General features: G+C 41.2%; 1 protein-coding gene across 10 annotated transcripts in view; it reads left to right on the top strand.

Moving 5' to 3' along the window:
• Nucleotides 1-20,818, top strand: part of CALD1 (caldesmon 1) — a 188,924-nt gene that overhangs the window by 60,909 nt on the left and 107,197 nt on the right. For all 10 annotated transcript variants that reach the window (XM_030308483.1, XM_030308479.1, XM_030308478.1 and 7 more), the window contains one exon: nucleotides 4,554-4,647. The gene's annotated coding sequence lies outside the window, so the exon portion shown is untranslated. The remainder of the gene's footprint in view (nucleotides 1-4,553; nucleotides 4,648-20,818) is intronic.

Here is a 20,818-nt window from a genome sequence, read left to right on the forward strand (position 1 = left end):
GATTTTCTCTCTCTCTCTCTCTCTCTCTCTCTCTCCTCTCTCTCTCTCTGCCCCTCCCCTGCTTGCACACATGTGTTCTCTCTCTCTCTCAAAATAAACTTTAAAGCAAAAAGAGAAAAAAAACCATAGTATTTATATGTCCATAATGAAAGCAGAGCATATTATAAAAGTCATGGGAGATTTTTAAATATAAATATTAATATTAATGTTAATGTTAAAATCAAGGGGTACTAATTCAACCACATTTTAAAGGTAAAATTTTAAATTAATTAAAACCTGGTTCTTAATGGCTATACAAAGTTATTCATTTTTTATAAAAGATCCCTAATTTAACCTTTGCAATAACTACTGTTATGATAAATTAACATTTTATTTTTTTTTTTTAATTTTTTTTTTTCAACGTTTATTTATTTTTGGGACAGAGAGAGACAGAGCATGAACGGGGGAGGGGCAGAGAGAGAGGGAGACACAGAATCGGAAACAGGCTCCAGGCTCTGAGCCGTCAGCCCAGAGCCTGACGCGGGGCTCGAACTCACAGACCGTGAGATCGTGACCTGGCTGAAGTCGGACGCTTAACCGACTGCGCCACCCAGGCGCCCCATAAATTAACATTTTAGACCCTCCCTTTTGGTATCCTTTTGGAAAATGGCATCTTTCTGTGAGTACTTGTGGTAGGAATTTTAAGGTAGAATTGTAATCACTTTTTGCAAATATGTACTGGCGATGCTTTTTCATTTGTGTAACCTAGGAAGGTGCTAGTTTCTGTTTCTCATGCTACTGAATGGCTTTAGCTAGTTTTTGAAGTTTTTAAGAAAATCACTACTCTTGGAGGACTACAAGTCTGATTGAGAGGAGATAAATTTCTCCTTTCTTTTTGTTACACCTTGATTCTCCCATAGCACATGCATTCATATAAAACCCTAATGTCCCCACATGCCTGAGCAGACGGTTCAATCAAAAGAGCAGTAAATAGGACCTGACCGTTCACCACTGACTAGAAAAGGGGTTGTGGAAGGAAGACAGGCTCACTTGCTTAACACAACCCTGTTCTCTCTTCCTTCCCCTCTTCCTTCATCTCAGGTCTTTTCCTTCTTTACCATCCAGTCTAGAATCAGATTTGCCTGCAGGGAATTTTGGCAACTGCCTCTGAGCCAGGCCAGCCAGCATACATGTGTTAGGCACTGAATTAAAAGCTTAAAGGGATCCAGTGAGTACTCGTTCACCCAGGAATCTATTTGAAGTTGCAAAGTAACTGAAGGTAGAAAAAGATCTTAAAATAGAGAGTAAGAGCTTCATCAGTTTTGCAGCCCTTGGATTCTAAATTGGAAAGTAGAAAGCAAAGTATATCTGAAGACAAACTCTACTTTCATTCACTTTGCCATTCTCTTTATGGTTCCTCTTGAAAGCCTTTCTTTTCTCTTTGTCTCATTAACAAGATAGTTCATGAACATAGACCCAGATACTATAAACCAAAAAAAAAAAAAAAAAAAATCCCACTGATAGCATTTTCTTTCTCTATTTTTCCTATATTCATTCCTAAATTCAAAAATAAAAAGAGAAGAAAGGAAAACAAACCACAAGAGACTCTTAATGATAGAGAGCAAACTGAGGGTTGATAGAGGAATGTGGGTAGGGGATAGGCTAGAAGGGCGATGGGTACTAAGGAGGGCACTTGTTGTGATGAGCACTGGGTGTAGTATGTAAGTGATGAATCACCGGATTCTTCTTCTGAAACTAATATTGTGCTGTATATTAACTAACTGAAATTTAAATTAAAAATTAACTGGGGCGCCTGGGTGGCGCAGTCGGTTGAGCGTCCGACTTCAGCCAGGTCACGATCTCACGGTCCGTGAGTTCCAGCCCCGCGTCAGGCTCTGGGCTGATGGCTCAGAGCCTGGAGCCTGTTTCCGATTCCGTGTCTCCCTCTCTCTCTCCCCTCCCCCGTTCATGCTCTGTCTCCCTCTGTCCCAAAAATAAATAAACGTTGAAAAAAAATTTTTTTAATTAAAAATTAATTAATTAAACAAATAGAAATACTGACAGAATTGAAAGGGCAGAAAGGAAAACTGGGCAAATAAATACTGACCCTGCAAGAAGGTTTGGGGAAGATAATGTGAATTATTTTCTCTACCAATTTAAATATCTCTCAGTATGTTCAGTTATAATCCTGGCAAGTAACTCTTGCCTTTTTCTAGTCTCTGATGTCTTTGTTGAAGCCTGAGGGTCAAGGATGGGAGGCCTCTGTGGGGAGGGTACTATAATCTACGTCACATTCCAAGTGTAGGCTTTTTTAAGGTGCGGATTCCTGGACACCTCTCTGGAGTGTCCCATATATATTTTAAAAGCCTCCGTGCCTGAAAATTTTGACGTGCAATCAGTCTGAGAAACCTCTTCTAGGGATTCACTACACGATAAGTACCATAAGGCCAAGTACCACAGCTGTTTGTTCTTTTTCATATCCTCGATATGTTCCTGGCACATAGAGGTTCTCCAGCCATGTTTGTGTATAAATTTACTTATAGGAGCACTCTTTGTAATTGATTCTCATCTAAATTCCATCCTCAAGGACTCTGCTAATTATTTAGCAACTGGTTCTCATTCTGGGGGGAAGAAAAATGGAGACTGCCTTAAAAGGTAATGAAAGTTAATATGCACAAAATTTGGCCTATAGTTTCAGGAAACTCACCCATGGATTCCGTTCATTCATTCAACAGTCATTTCTTGATATTCTACTGCATGCTGGGAGGGGACCAGGAGCTGTGAGGAACCAGATTATGAAGCAGGCTTAGGCAATCTTTCCAGCTAGGAAATGCCTCACCATTTTATCATCCCCTTCTCTTCAGATTTATAGAAAAGGCCTCCAAACTTGGACCCACAATAGAAGAAAAGGTATTTAAATGGGATTGGGAGCCCTTGTCATTTTCTGGCTTTGTAACCCAGAAATGTAATTATATATTTTAGTCCCAACTGGATTTTAGCCTCTAACTGGATTTTAGTCTCCTTAAGATGAGGGCCCACATCCCAGAATGCTGAGCAAGGTACTTTAAATGTATGGCAATACAAAGTAGATGTTTGCACTCAGGACCCGAGACCCCTAGGAAGAGGTGGTAGAGGTTGAGGGAGAGGAGCTAGAGATGGCCTGAGTGGCTGCTCAAGGTTAAGGAAATGGGTGATGGGCAGGAAGGATGGCACTTGTTGGGGTGAGCCCTGGGTGTTATATGTAAGTGATAAATCACTAACTTCTACTCCTGGAACCAATACTACATTATATGTTAACTAACTTGAATTAAAAAAAAAGAAGGAGAAGGAGAAGGAGAAGGAGAGGGGGAAGAGGAAGAGGAAGAAAAAGGAAAGAAGAAGGGGAGGGGGGGAAGGGATGGCTCCTGGGTTTGCTGATGAATTTGTGAGCCCTCAAGTTTCCCTGACTCCTCGTTTGCAAAACAGCCTTCCTCAGATAGACACAAACTTTAAGTAACACACTAAGCAGGTTTTTGTTTTGTTTTTTACTTGTGAAAGCTGAAATGAGAATCTAGGAATCCAAGCCTAGTTTCTAGCAGTGAGATTCCAAGCCCGTCCCTTAACCTCTGTGAGCTTCTGTTTTCTTCCAATGCCAAGTGGCAGAGGGTGGGGTTGGAGGAAGGCAAAGCTATATTCTTAAGGTCCACTTGAGACCCATTACTCTGCTCCATTAAAGGCAAACATTAAAAGCCCAAAGTTGCATTTCATACTCATTAGAAGCCCTTGTTGCATCATGTTGGGGGCAGGCTTAGGGGTGTGACGGTGATTTACTGTCACAGTTGCCATTTCTGTGGTCTTTCTAATGTTTACTATTTACTAATGTGTTTCAAGTGCGGGTTAACTCTAGATTATCTACTAGTACATTTCTATAATTATCTGTAATCCTCCAGACCTTCTTCTTCTACTGATTAGTCAAGTTCCTGACCATCACCAGCAGAAGACTGTGGAGAAAGGTTCTTGAGAGTCTGAAGCTTAGAAGGATTGAGGGTCGGGTTTGGAGAAGGGGTGTCCTTGACTGTGTTCTAAAGCCTTTGTCTCTGATTATTGGCATTTGTAGAATTCCCTGTTTTGTATTTACTATACCACCTTCTCTACCCCATTATCTAGAATAAGTTAGGGGTTGACTCTGGAATAATTGTATTCATATTCTTTAACATACAAGTGCACAGTACCCATTTCTGTCTATGCTTTATTTCCCCTTTAAGGTCCTAACTCATAATAGTACCTGAGGAAGAAATGATATTTTATTTATTTTTTTTTTCAACGTTTATTTATTTTTGGGACAGAGAGAGACAGAGCATGAACGGGGGAGGGGCAGAGAGAGGGAGACACAGAATCGGAAACAGGCTCCAGGCTCTGAGCCATCAGCCCAGAGCCCGACGCGGGGCTCGAACTCACAGACCGTGAGATCGTGACCTGGCTGAAGTCGGACGCCCAACCGACTGTGCCACCCAGGCGCCCCAAAGAAATGATATTTTAAATATGTGGTCTACATTAACTAAAATTCATTCTACTTCATCCTACTTTTATACCAGGTGTCATTAAAACGTTTGGAGATCCTTCAACCAAATTCTGCAGGGATTGGTGATCAACTGGAAGGCTCAGAAATAGACATCTGATCGTTTACCTGTGAGTAGCATTTATGTGATTGACGGGGATGGGGAGGCTCTGCTCCTAGCCTCTCTGCCTGATTTTCTAAATTCTGGCACCTAAAGATGCATTGTGAGAAGCCAGTCTTTCTGCTACAGTCCTCATGGTTTATATACCAATTCATCTGTCAGATTTGGAAAGAATTGTTTTTCTGCTTTATAATTTGATTTTTTTGCGGGACACCTGGGTGGCTCAGTTGGTTGGGTGGCTGACTTCAGCTCAGGCCATGGTCTCACGGCTCGAAGGCTTGTGAGATTGAGCCCCACATTGGGCTCTGTGCTGACAGCTCAGACCCTGGAGTCTGCTTCCGATTCTGTGTCTTCCTCTCTCTCTGCCCCTCCCCGCTTGTGCTTGCGCTCTCTCGCTCTCTCTCTCTCTCTCTCTCTCTCTCAAAAATAAATAAATGTTAAAAAATTATAATTTGATTTTTTGCTTTATTTTTTTCCTGCATATGTATCTTAAGCAAAACAGTCCCAGATCAGTAATGAAGTCCTCACTTCCTGCAAAGAATGCTGTTGACTTGAGGGGACAGAGAGGTCATGAGTCAGTCTTCCCCAGTGAATAAGCTCACCTTTGCACAGACACTGGTGATTTCAGGGGCAGTAAGTGCCAGTCACTTCCCATGAACCCTCCTCAGCTGGGAGGAGAAGTTCCACAGGCAGAAGGGTTACTGGGGGGCAGAAAGAGGGGATTGCAGAAGGTAGAGGCTGGAGAAAGTAAGGGAAACTTCACTTGTTCACAGTTTTGCCCAGGGTGGCACCAGTAGGAGGGAAAGTTTTTTGGGAATTCAGTGTGGTTCTCAGGCAATTGTTTTCCGATTCTATCTGTTGCAGCCTGTATTAGTTTGCTCAGGTTGCCATAACAAGCTATCACAGACCAGGTGGCCTAAACAACAGAAATTTCCTCACAGTCCTGGTGAGATGTCCGCAGGTTTGGTTTCTTCTGAAGCCTCTCTACTTGGCTTGCAGATAGCAGTCTTCTCCCCATGTCTTCACATGCCAGCCTGCAGTGTGCACACGTGTTTGGTATCTCTCTCCATGTGTCCAACCTCTCCTTTTCTGACAGGGACACCAGTCCTACCAGATTAGGGCCCACCTAATCACCTCACCTGAAGTTTATCACCTCTTTAAAAACTTGATCTTCGGGGCGCCTGGGTGGCGCAGTCGGTTAAGCGTCCGACTTCAGCCAGGTCACGATCTTGCGGTCCGTGAGTTCGAGCCCCGCGTCAGGCTCTGGGCTGATGGCTCAGAGCCTGGAGCCTGTTTCCCATTCTGTGTCTCCCTCTCTCTCTGGCCCTCCCCCGTTCATGCTCTGTCTCTCTCTCTGTCCCAAAAATAAATAAACGTTGAAAAAAAAAATTTTTTTTTAAAAAAAATAAAAAAAAAAAACTTGATCTTCAAACACGGTTACGTTCTGAAGGACTGGGGGTTAGGACTTGAACATATAAATTTGGGGAAACACAATTCAATCCACACCAGCCCATCATCATGTGTTTCTAACATGCTGATTTTTAGTTTATTGCAGATGCACTTCCCTCAGATTCCTCTCTCCTGAACTTCCTCTGCATTGACATCACTTTCAGAACACTGGTTATTCTGTGATGTGTTATAGCCCTTTATTGTGCGGCTCTCATTGTCCAATGACATTGTGCAATTTTTGAAATTGAAGAGTGTGGCTTTTACATCTCTCACAGCAGTAGAAGTTGTGTATATAATAGACATTTAATAATATTGAATGAATGAATGAATGAATGAGTGAGTGAATAGATGATTAGATGTAACTTCTGAACCTATAATTTATTTGCTTTAAGACTATCTCCCAGTGATGATTATTAGTGCCCTTTACCACATTTGCTGCCCTTTACCACAACAGGTAGAAATAAGTCAAGACAGGAGAGGGGCTGAAAGAAAAATATGATTAGCTGACATCAGGAGAATTACCTCTCTCCTCAAAAAGGTAGGAGACAATAAATAGCATGAGCCTGCCCCAGATCCCATCACTCTTCCATGAGAACGTTGTTCCAGGAGACAAGAGGGAAGGCCGATGAGCTTCGATGGGGATATACTGAGTGTGAGGACTTAAGGGACATCAAGGGTATAGTCCACCTGAAGCTCAGGTGAGAGCTGGAGACAGAGATGTTTTCAGTCATAATCTTTACTTAGGAATTAGAACCATGGCAGTGGATGAGGTCATCCAGAGAGATTGTGTGGAGAGAGAGGAGCAGTGTTTCCAAAATGCCACCAGAAATTGGTGTGTAGAAGGTTTTCCTGGTAAATAACAGAGGAATCCTCCCATGATAAAGAAATCTACATGCTACTCTTAATGAGGGTTTGTAAGAACAGGTATATTGGGGTGCCTGGGTGGCTTGGTTGGTTCAGCATCCGACTTCGGCTCAGGTCATGATCTCACGGTCCGTGAGTTCGAGCCCCGCGTCGGGCTCTGTGCTGACAGCTCAGAGCCTGGAGCCTGTTTCAGATTCTGTGTCTCCCTCTCTCTCCGCCCCTCCCCTGTTCATTCTCTGTCTCTCTGTTTCAAAAATAAATAAATGTTAAAAAAAATTTTTTTTAAACAAAAGAACAGGTATATTAACTCATGTGTATGTCTTTCTTTTTCTCTCTCATTTATTTGGCCCTATTTTCTTCTTGTGTCCTTTCCTTTGGGGATATGCCCCCAAACCATTCCCGTGGGGCTTGTCCCATCTAATAAACTGCACCCATGAGCATAGGTTTGACTCCCTAAGTTTCTGCCAAGGGGGCCTCATACATCAACACCTTCCTTTGGAGCCATTTTCTTCATCAGCCAATCAGAGCTGATCAGACTGGACAGTAGGGGAGCCTGTCTCCAAAGAGACAGAAGGTAGATCTTTCTCAGAGACTGGTGCCATTGAACATTATCTTGTCTAGACAGTCAGTAAAGGGCTCAGTAGAGGGGAATGTACATCCTTTGCACTGAACTCCTTCTTTAGTATGTTGATCCCTACTGGTTTCCCCACTCTACCTATGCCCTCCAGGAGGCTTTGGCAATATTTTAGGGTTTTGCAGCCAGGCCAGGATGGAAGCTGGTAGAGTATGGAGGGGCCATGGGTCATGACAGCCATAGCAATCTTCTCTCTGGGTCCCACCAGAAATGTCATTTCTAATGAGGCCATGTTTATCCCAGCACTAGTTTCCTTAGTTTTTCCTGATTTCTGTGACAAATAAAAGAAGGAAAAATATTTATCCATTTATTTTATTTTCTGAAGTATTACTTTTCTTCCTTTAGATTCTCTTTTTGCAATTTTTTTTTCTTTTTCTCTCCTTCTCTCTTAGTTCTCTTTCTTTAGCAAAACCTTGATCTTTCCTTGGATTGTCTGGTAACAGTGGAAGAGACCATCTGAGTTCTGGAAACTTCCTCCTTCTTCTCTACAAACCCCACCCATTTTCTCTAGTTAACTGTGAGATGCCAGCTTTCTTCATCTACCCACTTCCACACGTCTGTCTTGGTGTTCTTTGAGTAGCGGAAAATATGCCAATTTTTATGCAGCTGCCTAAAGTATCAGTGACACCTGACAGTGATTTTTTTTAATAATATAATTTATTGTCAAATTGGTTTGCATACAGCACCCAGTGCTTACCCCAACAAGTGCCCTCCTCAATGCCCATCACCCACTTTCCCCTCCCCCCAACCCCTATCAACCCTCAGTTTGTTCTCAGTATCCAAGAGTCTCTTATGGTTTGCCCCAGTGATTTTTACTCAAATTGCTATTTACCTAAGATGAGAAAGGAGAAATTTTGTAGTCAAGAGAAAATGGCTCTACAATCCATGAATGGCCTAGATGGGGTGTTCCAAATGAATGGTGGCCAGTGGCCAGCATAGGTGCCTCTCAACTGTGTTTCATTAATTTCAGTCAGCTACAAGGTTTGGAGAGAAAGATGATTTTCCTATGAGCATGTAAAAGAAGTGCTTTGAGTTGTAAGTCTTTGCCCTTGTTTAAGAAAAGCATAAATGGGAGATTTTATAACCACAGTGGGCCAATATTTTTGGAGTCAGTTGAAGCTCCAGATGGAGTGGAAAGAGAAGTTTTTTTCTTCCTCTTTTCTTGAGTTTTACAGAACAAGTCTCCCTGGACACCTTTAATAAAGTGCTCAGTCTCTTTTTTAGTTCAAGTGTGCCCAAACTTGCTATCACAGGATCTGAAGGAGTCTTTCTTACACTAAGAATCCTCTCTCTAGATTTCTGGTAGGGGTTGTAGAACCAGCCTCATATGTGAAAATGTCTTGAATCCACTCCTTCCTCAAGAGTCTCACCTTCAAGAGCCCACACTCAAGTCCTTGTCATATGGTATAGGATGAAAATATGCAGTGAGCCCAAGTTTGGTTAGGGATTGAGGGAACAGGAGGAACACAGATTCCCATAGTGTCATCAACATTCTGGAAACCTTCATGTTAGGAAGGGTAAGAGGACATTCCAGCATCACCATATGCAGATTTTGTAACTTTGGCCAAATGATGGAGTTTTCCTGGTCAGAGAATTGCACCTGGCTTTAAGAGGTGCCTCTGTGGAAGCACATATTCCTGCCTAGCACAGCTATTGACAGAGGAGCTTGGGCCAGGGTGGGCAAGCCAAGATGAGGGCCACAGAGGGCAAGGGAGAAAAATAGACAGTGGTGCCAGGAGTACTTTCCAGAAGAAAGGTTCTTCTAGAACTCCTCTCCAGACTATTGTCTAATAGTCATGAATAAAGAGATAAAGAATGATTGTGCTATTTAATAGTTTTCAATGGAAATAAGCAAAAGTCCTGAGGCTTACCTGAGGCTCCAAGAATGATTGGATTTCTACAGTCCAAGGACACAGATTCAGCTGCTTCTGAACTCTACTTTGAGATGTTTAACAACACGAAGTAGTGAACGTCTTGCACTCTGTGCAGCCATACTCCAATAGGATTTAAGTAGAACAAGCACGCGGTCTGAGGGGGGGGAAATCTGAAACAAGTTTCCTTCCTACCATTCTCTGTATCCCAGGTCCAATTTAATGCCAAATTAAATCTAGATTTTTTTAAAATCGACTTTCACTAAGGAAAGGGCAGAGCTGCATTCCCTGAAACAGATATTTTAGGCCAAAATTATTACTTGGGCCTTTTTTCCTCCTCCTTTCTGCTAATTCAAAACAAAATGTCTGTCATTCACTCTAACACCAGCTTTTAAGAGCTGGAGACAAATGGAGTCTGAATATTCACGCCAATGTGGTACAAATGAGCTGTGATTTCAGGATGCTGGCTGTTTCTCTGACAGGAGAAAAGAGCGGTTGACTAGTTTAATATCTTTGGCTGAAAACACTTTGTTTTAAAGGGATGGAGAAGGCCAACATTAATATTGAGTCCTGTTATTTAATGACCGAATAGGATATATCATGGAATGAGGCATCCTGTGTCTGGGGAAAGTGTGTTTATCATACCCAGAGGGAGTGATTACAAATGTAGGGTGGGACTGAAGGAAGGAGTTCTTCTAAAAGCATTTTCTCCAAGTTCTTAAGAATTCCTCCCATAAGTAGATATGCCCATAATTGTGAATCTGATTCCCTCTAGACTTAGACAATTTATAAACATAAAGACATGTGTTATAATGAGACAATCTAATTACCTCCCTCAGAATGCTGGCTAATGGTTTAGAAATAAAAGATGCAGTTGCAAGTTGAGGTTTAAGGTTGGGGGGGAGGGAGCTTGTGATGACCATTAGCACCATCTGTCCTTTTTCTCGTTCCTCGAACATACATCTTCAGTCACTCATGAATTTACTGTTTCTATAGTATATTGAATTGAACACTCTCCATCTCAGGTGCTAGAATAGGGCTACATTAGCAATTCTAGCATTCCTTCATTCTCTCCTATAAATTGGACTATTTTTTTTTTATTCAATGCAATAGACAATTTGGTGAGTCCAATAATATGTTCATTGACATACATTAGAATTTCCCATACTTTTATTTGTTTTTCGTTGGCCTCATCTTGGCAAAGAGTCATAACATTTTAAATTTCTCTGCCCTCTCATCCACCCATCATACTTAATTATGCAGTTTATAGGCAACACATAGCAACGTGCTGGCTATATCTGTAATTCTACTTTATTGCAAACTGCTTCGAAGAATAATTGTATAACTGCTCCTGGTATTCTTTGTTTCTTCAATTCTGGTTTTCAGGAAGCATTTTTTTTAAGGGGGACATAATTGTAGTTTCAAAGCAATTGAAAATTAAGAATAAACTTAAGGTGCTGTGACATTTTGATGGAATGCTCAGAAGAACCCGAGGTGAGAAACCCAAAGTGGATTTGCCATGAAACCAGTGGAGCTGAAGTGGCAGGGCCCCTCCCGGGGATCATGTCTCTGCCACGACCCCTGCTGAACTTTTTACATTTAATATTCTCTTCCTTTTTTAAATGTTTATTTCTTTTTTTTTTTTTTTTTTTGAGAGTGAGAGAGAGGCAGAGAGAGAGAGGCAGAGAGAGAGGGAGACAGAGAATCCCAAGCAGGCTCCATGCTGTCAGTGCAGAGCCCGACACGGGGCTCGAACCTAAGAACCACGAGATCGTGACCTGAACTGAAATCCAGGGTCAGATGCTTAACCAACTGAGCCACCCAGGCGCCCCAGTACTAAAGAAGGCCTCCCAAATAATCTTCAGATCCCACAAACTTGGCTCTGCCCTGAGACCGATGCAAACTGATAAAGTTAGATGACTGACCTTCATGTCTAGTTAAATTTTAAAAAGCAAAGAAACAGTCAAAGTGTGAAGTACTATGTTTTAGTTTTTAAGACTTTAGAATGAATTCAACTTATTTCCTGAAGCAAACCCCACTTAAATGAAGTAATAAATCAGTTTGCCAAAACACAAATGAACATAAACAGGAGATTCATTTTTACTTCATTCATAAACATCAAATGTGAGCCTGCCTAACGTGGAGCAGGCCAAATCCTCTGGACAGGAAACCTCTCCTACTGAGGGGCATTTGTACAGTCAATCACGTGATCATTTCATCTTCAAGGTTGTTGCCACGGTCTACCTTGTATTATCCATTTATAGGTCTTTTGAGATGGAGCATTGTTCTGTGATTAGAAGCACAGACTCTGGGCCAGGCTAGCTCTACCATTTACTAGCTCTGTGACCTTGGACACATGACTCAGCTTCTCTGGGCCTATCTTTTTATCTATAAAATGGAGACAATATGGATTGTTAGAAAGATTTAAGTTGATATTTATAAAGTTCTGAGAACTGTGCTTGGTACATAGTACATGCTATATAACCACGGGCTAAGTAAATAAACTTCTCCATGTGGACTATAATTTTGTATGGGTTCATTTGTGGGTTCACTCTTGACCCTAATGAATGACTCTATAAATCAGGGGTCACAAAGTGCCAAACTGAAACCCATATAGACCTGCAAATGTGCTTCCCTTGCCCAGCATGGATTTTGTTTTTAACTTGATTTTGAATGCTCTTAATGTATGCATTCTCCGTTTTCCCATGGGCCACCACTCCCCAAATATTCACCTCTTTGGTTCTTCAAAGCATTTGAGTTTGTCATCCCTGGTATAAATGAGTGAACACATCATAGGTGAAGACTCCTACTGTTAGTGGCAGTTTTATGGCTTATGGGGCCAATGAGCCACTTCTGCTCCCTGGGGCCCTACCTGCAAACAGGGTTCTGATTAACCTACCTATCCCTATTGCTATATTAGAAGTCACAGAAGGAAAATAAGATATATAAGTTGAGTAAGCCCCTGCGTGAAACATAGATATGTACTACCTAATGTCAGAAGATCACTTTCATTATGGACTGTGTTGACCAAGGCTACAGCAGTCATGACAAGCTAGGGTATGCTGGGATCAGGACTCAGAATCTCCATGACTTAAACAAGGGTTTGATACTCATGCTTTCTGTCTAACCCTGGATAGGCAGAGGTTTCCAGTCCACCATTTTGTCATCCTTACTGGGGGCCCCCAGCTGGCAAGCTGCTCTCTAGAAACATTGTTGGTTACTATGGTAGAGAGAAAAAGAGGTCCCTAAAGGGTCTCACATCAAAAATTAAATGGTCTACCTTAGAAGTGATGTGACACTTGTGCTCACAGCTCAATGGCCAAAACTAGTCACTTAGCCTCATCTGACCACAAGGAAGCCAGAAAGTACAGTTCTATAAAACAGGAACATCAGGCAAACATCACTTATGGCCGTAGCCTGTGGCATTATTTGGAGCTTGGATTTTCAGGCCAGAAGTCTTTCAATAAACTTAATTCAGCAAATACTAACCCTAACCCTTTGTAGACAAAGGCATAGCAAGCTACCCAGAACCGTGAGCAGATTTCAAAAGAGATTTAGACCCAACATTGAGCAGCTTTAGACTTGCTCAAGAGAAAGAGAGTTATAAGAAATCTGAACAACAAAGCCATATAGGATTGATCACCAAAAAGAACAGTACCAACAATATTGCAAAAGTTGAACGCGAAGATGTTTCTGGAATAAAGATAGGACTGAGCTAGACTCTAGAAAAATACATGGATTTGTAGAAGTGGAAGGCACTACAGGTAATGAGAGAGAGGAGGCAGAGACAAAGGCCCAGAGGCAGAAACAAGGGCTACATTTTTGCAGAACTGAGGCCTGTGGCCCAGCTGTGAGTTGTGTTTACTTGTCAGCAATCATTTGATGGATTCAGTGAAGCCACTTCATGCAGGGCCCCTGAAAGGTACAGAGACTCAGGATGGTGTCGTGTGGGAGGAAGATCATTGTTCCTCACTAACCCCCTCCAAAACCAAGGCATTTACGACTCCCGTCATTAGCCCTCAGCTGCTTATTCCCCAAACCAGTAGTCCTACAGGCCCAACAGCTTCCCAGACCCACAGGCCATCACTGATTGGAGACAGTAGTACACCTTGGGTTGCTCCTGTTTCCAATTGAAGGCATCTTTGATTGCTTCTCCTAACAAAGAATATTCCAAGTTCAAGTGAAATAGCCTCTCATTGCTGGGGTCAGTTCAGCCTTTCTGCTGTGTAACATCTGTTTTTGAAATTAGGCTGAGACCCTGACTTAAATCCATTTAACTTAAAAAGCAGCAATAGAACATCCTGTTTTCATGAATGTCCAGGGGCTGTATGTCAACAAATAAAAGGTCTGTTTGGGGGTATTCAAAGGGGAAAAGCTGGTTGTGAGATGTTCTGCCACTGGGGTAAATTTATTATGGACTGTTCGTTTCTTGGAATCATGAACCAAAGTTTGAAAAAACAAAGTGGACCAGCTTCATTTCAGTCCACAAATTTTGGCTTAATAGTGGGTGGGAAACATGCTTTTCTTGTCAGAAGTTCACTGAGCTGGATGGTTTCCAGAAAGATGCCCTCATTCATGCCTCCTACTTTAGCCATGTGAAGTTAATATCTTAAGTGGATTCTGTTTGTCTGTATAAATTGTGGTAGACAGCAGCTGATATGTCCTTAGTTTTCTATTACTTACACAGGACCTGAGGTGTGAAAGAAGGGGTAAGAATAATTCACCATCCCTCAAACCTGACTACCTACTTTACTCCTCACCCACTTCTTTAAGAGAGACAAGTAGAAAAAAGTTTGATTTATCAGCAACTGGAAGAGTGAGTGTCTGGAACAAAACAGATATATATATATATATATATATATATATATATATATATATATATATATGTATTTGTTTAATGAATATAAACTCTGGTCTTACAAACTCATGTTCTCTTTATGAATGCATGTCTCTATGTGTATTAATATCATTCCTGTTTGAAAAAGCTGTTACTGCCTATATCCTATTCTAGCCCAAAGAAAAGCATTAGGTCTCTTCTGTAGTTCTCTCTTGGAACAGTGTTTTTCCTTTCTAACCCTTATCCCAATTTGTATTTTCTTTATTTATTGCCTGTCTCCACTCTCAGATTATAAGCCCAGAGAGGGCAGAATAGTTGCATTGACAGCTTACATGCCATACCAAGCAAAGTGGTTAGTATGTGAATATTACTTCACAATATTTGTTGAACGTTTTTACTGAAGTTTTCATTGAGTGATGATTGTAGAGCCTTAACCCCTCTTGATTATGTGTGAATTTATTCACAGTGAAGAAGACAACAGGGCTTATAATGCAATTGAATATTTAGAGACCTTTTTGTATGATGCTACACTCACACTCATTTGACCCTACACTCTATTGAGGGTCATGGTGGAGTGGGTTTAGTCTAACCATCTCTATTTTCTCAACTTAAACTTGTCAAGCCACATCTGCCATTATAGCTGGCCAAGATTAATGTCATAGCACATGGCAATAGTTTAAGGTTTTTTTTATCTTAAACAGTTAACTCATTCCTGGTGGTATTGAATCCATGACTTTAGTTTTATTAGCAATAAATTGTGGCCCACCAAGCTACCTGGCAAAGGCAGTACAAGGATCAGTGGTCAGAAAGATATTTTCAGTGCCCAGTGGGCATAGGATTTAATGTGCACATTCATTTGTCTAGTGGTCACTGTAGACCTTTCTTATGGTCAAGCAAAATGAACACTTCAGCTTGAGTGGGAACAAAGTAGATTCACTTGCTCCATTTTGCTTTGGCTGCCTGTGTAGACAGGGGTTGAAATGGGAATGATTTGTGTGCTCCAAAGGATCTCAAGAGAAAAGCTCATTCGTTTACAGGAGGTGCAATTCCGCAACAGTTTCTTGCTTTGTATACTTGAAAACAATCCCAAAGAAACAAAGTTGGATGCAGAAAAAATAATGGGAGAAAAGAAAAATAATACTCTGAATTCTGAACAATTCTACTTTAATAGGTTGATCTGCCTGCCAGCTGGCCACAGTGTTGACTACTTGTAATATATACTTTTGGTAGGCTGCATGCAGTTCTTGGAACTGTTTATATTAGACGGCAGAAACTTAATTATTCTAAAATTGGCAGGACTTGCTTTGGTTACTTAATACAAAATTGCTTAGTCATCTTTATACAGAGTGTGGACAGCACTGTTTGAGTGTGAAAAACCGGGAAATGCAAATATGCTCCAAAGAGACTAGATCAGGTAGAAAAACAAGAAGGTATCTTTTTTTCTTTAAGATGCTTAGCAGGTGGCCGCCACATGTTTTCATTTGACAAGCTAGGTGCCTGTTGAGTTGAAGTCCTTGATTACAAGCATTTTTCTGTTTTCCTTGTGGATTTTGTCCAAGGTAAAAAGCTGCTGCTGCTGCTTTTGCTTCTTAGATGGTGTTCTGCTCCTACATTCTGCAAAATACAGGTTTTTGAGCAAGAGCGTGAGGAACTGTAGGATCAGCTGTCAGAGCAGCTTTCTTGTTCTCAGAAACAAACGAGGATGTCCTTTCAAGCTGGTTGTCACAAAGATCCTCCCTATGACTCTTTTGGTTTGAAAACCTGTCTTTCCATACCTGAACTACTGCCTTCCCAATGCAGTATAGATTTATAGAGCTCCAGCTAGGAAGTAGGCTGGCAAATTGAGTTTCTTCGCGTGCTTTAGAGTTTGAGGTGGCGCCGGAGGTCTCCAGGTTTTCTCAGGAATGCCCGTGGCAACCGCACGCTCTTCCTGTGACCTGGGCTGAGGCTCCTGAGAGATGGTGAGAAAAGATAAAAGTCCGATAGCCAATGGGTAATGACACCAGGCTTGGGAGGGGTGGATTCTCAAGCAAGCATCCAGTACAGTGCCTTATGTTTCTAATTACTGAGCATGGTTAGAGAGCAAAACCAGGCAACACTTTTTTTTAGACTGATGGAAGCATTTAAACCAGCTCTGAATGTCAGTATTTTCTAATTATGATGGAGGAGTGGCACGGAACCTCCAAAGGCCTTGGCAATTTGGAGTGTTTCAGCCCAACCCTGATTCTCTTCTTTTCGTATTCATCATATGTCTTCTTTGTCCCTCCTTCTCTTTGAACATCCCAGAACTATTCCCTCAGTTACAAATGCCTAATACCCATCTTCTAAGACAAGGTTCTTTTCCACTGGAGGAAAACAACCATAGCTACAAATCACAATATAAAATAGAGCTCCATAGTGAACCACTACCACCCTCAAGGTAGTACTAAAAGCTCAGCTGGAGACATGGCCTTTTGATAATGTCTTAGCCAAGTTCCTCTGTCTACCAACTAAGTCTAATGAAAGAAATGCCCTAGAAGCCATTCCAATTCAACAAGTAGTCAGCCTTGCGGACTATAAAAAAAAAATAGTTAAGAGACTATTTGAGGGACCCCTCAAATACTACTTTGGAGGATCACAAAAATGAGTAATATCCTCAAGGAGGTTACAATCTTCAGGAAGGACAGATACGTACTTAGCAATTAAAATGCAAGCTACAGACTAAATGCTCCAATAGAAATATAATATGGGTGTCCATACAAACACATTAGCGGTTCAGAGACCCTATAGTCTTATGCTAGTCTTAAGCCTATACTGTGAGTCATTTCTTACTTGAAGAAAAGTCCAGAAATCTCCAAACTAACAACTAGGGTGAAGTGCCATCTAAATGATGAAAGAAAAGAGGAAGCAGTCTAAGCCCTTTTCAATTTATTATTTAACTTCTGTGTAGATTTCTATGTTTAAGTTGCGCATCTGTAGTGTCCGAGGGGTATAATGGATAATGTCCCTTGGTTTGGTTTCAAAGCTTTTCATCTTAGATTATAAACTCTTAGAAGATAGCCTCTAACTTGCTACATAATTCTAGAACACAATAAATGCATTTGAGGATCATGATGAATAAAACTTGAAAAATTCACTAGGGAATAATTAGTCGCCATTAATACTAGCGTGTCCTTCATGCACACGACTATCACCACTGGCAAAGCACATACCTTTGAATTGTCTCCAGCAGTGTAACTGGATTTATATCCTGCCATCTAAACTCTCTCACCTCGCTGATACCTTGTATCAACAAAGATAGCTGGCTAAGGCTCTGGATCTGGGTTTTGATCACTAAATTGGAAATGTTAGTTGGAAAACCAATCACAAAGAGCAGACTCATGGGTTGCCAATATTTTTATAGCTGAGTAGACCAGAAAGTCCAAAGGGTCATGCATAAGTAAAACTACTGTTGTGTAAAATATGATGATCTCTGTACCGTGTTTACCATTGGTGAAGACCCATGACCTCTGATCTTCGGTTCCAAATAAACCACTCATGGTCCTTGTTATGCAATTTGAGGTGTGATCTGTCTTCAGACGGTGTCTCAGCTTCTTTTGCCTGTGCTGAGCATTTAACTTACTCAATAGCAAGTGCTTAGTCACAGTGAGATTGTCTGATCCAAAGGCCTTCTGCAGGAGAACAGAGAGGTTATTCTAAGAGGATTAAAAGAATACATCCAGGCTTCCAAAAGCTGACCTGTGCCACACCCCGCATACCATTCCATCTTCCATATGAAATTATAAGATCTCTCAAGTCCGAGATCGTGTCTGACACACTGTAAGTGGGGCTCTCCAATAGAACTTTCTGTGGTGGTGAAGATGCTCTCTGCATTGTCTTATATGGTAGCCACCGGACACATGCAGCCACAGAACACTGGAAACAGGGCTAGTGGAACTGAGAAATGGAATTCCTAATTTTCTTTAATTTTTTTAACAATCACAGAAATTCTTACGTTTATTTTATTTATTTTTTTAAGTTTATTTATTTATTTATTCAAGGGGGGGAGGGGCAGAGAGAGAGGGAGAGAGAATCCCAAGCAGGCTCCAGGCATGAACCTGTGAGATCGTGACCTGAGCCTAAGTTAAGAGCCAGACTCTTTTTTTTTTTCTTAATTTTTTTTTAACTTTTATTTATTTTTGAGACAGAGAGAGACAGAGCATGAACGGGAGAGGGTCAGAGAGAGAGAGGGAGACACAGAATCCGAAACAGGCTCCGGGTTCTGAGCTGTCAGCACAGAGCCCGACGCGGGGCTCGAACTCACAAACCACGAGATCATGACCTGAGCCGAAGTCGGACGCTTAACCGACTGAGCCACCCAGGCGCCCCAAGAGCCAGACTCTTAACCAACTGAGCCACCCAGGTGCCCCTGAATTTTATTTAATTTTAATTAATTTACATTTAAATTGCCTCATGTGACTAGTGGCTACTGTATTGGACAGCATAGCTTTAGAATCTTAAAGACTATCTTTTCCTACAGCCCTAAATAGATGGCCATTTCACCTCTACCGGACTGTTTTCAGTAATAGGGGTTCACGCTTTCTCAGCAGCCCTACCTATTGCTGGAGAGTTCTGCTGGGGCAAGGACCCCACCCTTATACATCAGAATTAGCTTAGGTTATCACATTTATACATTCCTTTCAGCAAAGCTATGCAATTTTTGTTCTCACACAGACACAGTTTGGTGGAGAATTTCCATCTTTGCCATAGCATTCACACCTATGCCTTTTACTTCTCTCTAGGGACCAAGAGCAGAAGTGGCCACATACCTGTTCTGATTTGGTATTAGCCTGTGTCTTTCAGTGTAATTCTCCTTGAGTTTGCCAAGGAAAAGTATTTTAAACCCTAAGTAAGAAAAAAGGGCACAGAAGTAATTGGGTTTCAAATTTTCTCTTCTCCTCACTTTTCTCAGACTTCTCAGAATGGTGTAGAGATTATTCTAAACACCAGTGCTGGTTTTCCACTGATTGGCTGCTATTCAGGAGCTAGTGCCAAAGTTCTATACATCTCAGTCTTCTTTCTTTATATGGAGATGAACCTACTTTTCTTACCTAAGAATCAAACAATGATTGCCACAGGGTTTGAACAATCTCAAGTGCTCCAAATAAAGTGGCAGTGTTTGTGATAACACTTTAAGATGCAACCTAGAATCCCTAAATGTGTTGTCTTCCCAAGCGTTAGAGTCAGTGTATATAAACACCAGCACTTGGTCAGTCTGAAATGCCCAAGCTGCCCATTCCTGCTAAGGTGAAAAGAGGCCACTCTCTTTCACAAAAGACATTGATTTTAGTTATGTGAAGCCTGTCAGGGTTTTGCAAATTGAGAAATACAAATAGAGGGAACGTAATGATAAAAGATGGAGCAGGAATGAAGAGAAAAAACAGGTCATAACCTGTTAGCCTGCTCATAGTACAGCTTCGTGTTCTGGATTCCACTGATCAGAGAAAAGAAACAGCTTGAGAGGGCAGAGCTCCTCAGGTTGATCCCATTCATTCTTATTTCTGTATTGCTGATCTTGACAAATGTGCCTTGGTGATTGCATGTGTTGTTTTTTTTTTTTTTTTTTTTCTTAAGTAGCACAGATTTTTGGAACAAGATGGTGAAGGTTGAGCTAAAGTTAAGTCCAAACTGTATGTTACAATCCATGTGTTTATTTGGTTTTTGAGTCCCAAATGAACCATTCTGTTCAGAAAAGAGCAAAGCAGGTTGATAAATTGAACTTTTTTAAAAAGGACAAAAGTTCATTTTCTACAGTCAGAAAGAAAACACTGCCAGATTTACTGTGTAACTACTGCAAATGTGGGTTTATATAACTTTTGAGATTCATATATAGTCTGTTACAAAAGTCTTTAATTCACTTTGTAAACACTGATCAGTCAATAAAATACAGAGATGAATCAGCTTGAGTTACATTTTACATACTCAGAATGGTAAAATCTAGAATAAAAATCCAATGGTTCAAATCAGCTACAATTCCTGAGTGCCTACCATGCCCAATAGGAAAGAGACTTTTTTATACAGTGGTTATCTTTTCATTATTGGCCTTAAGAATTAAAATATATAGAAAATAAAATATCAATAAAATATTTAAATACTAGTTAGAACAGGGGCACCTGGTTGGTTCAGTCGGTTTAGCGTCCGACTTTAGCTCAGATCGTGATCTCGTGGTTAGTGAGTTCAAGCCTCAGGTTGGGCTGCCTGCTGACAGTGCAGAGCCTACTTCAGATCCTCTGCACCATCCCCCCACTCCATGTCCCTTCCCCACTCTCTCTCTCTCAAAAATAAATAAACACTAAAAAAATTTAAATACTAGTTAGAACAATTGAGCTGTGGCAAGGCAGTACATTAATTCCCAAAATGAATGATAGGTGTTCAAGGAGGGAGATATCACTTCCAAGCTAGAGTCCTCAAGAAAACCATCACGAAGAAGTGAAATTTGAGTCTGACTCAATAGTCAGACTTCATGACTGAAGGATCCAGTCTGAACTGAACACTCCAGAATTCATGA

The sequence above is a fragment of the Lynx canadensis genome, chromosome A2 (assembly GCF_007474595.2).
Source record: "Lynx canadensis isolate LIC74 chromosome A2, mLynCan4.pri.v2, whole genome shotgun sequence".
Lineage (NCBI taxonomy): Eukaryota > Metazoa > Chordata > Mammalia > Carnivora > Felidae > Lynx > Lynx canadensis.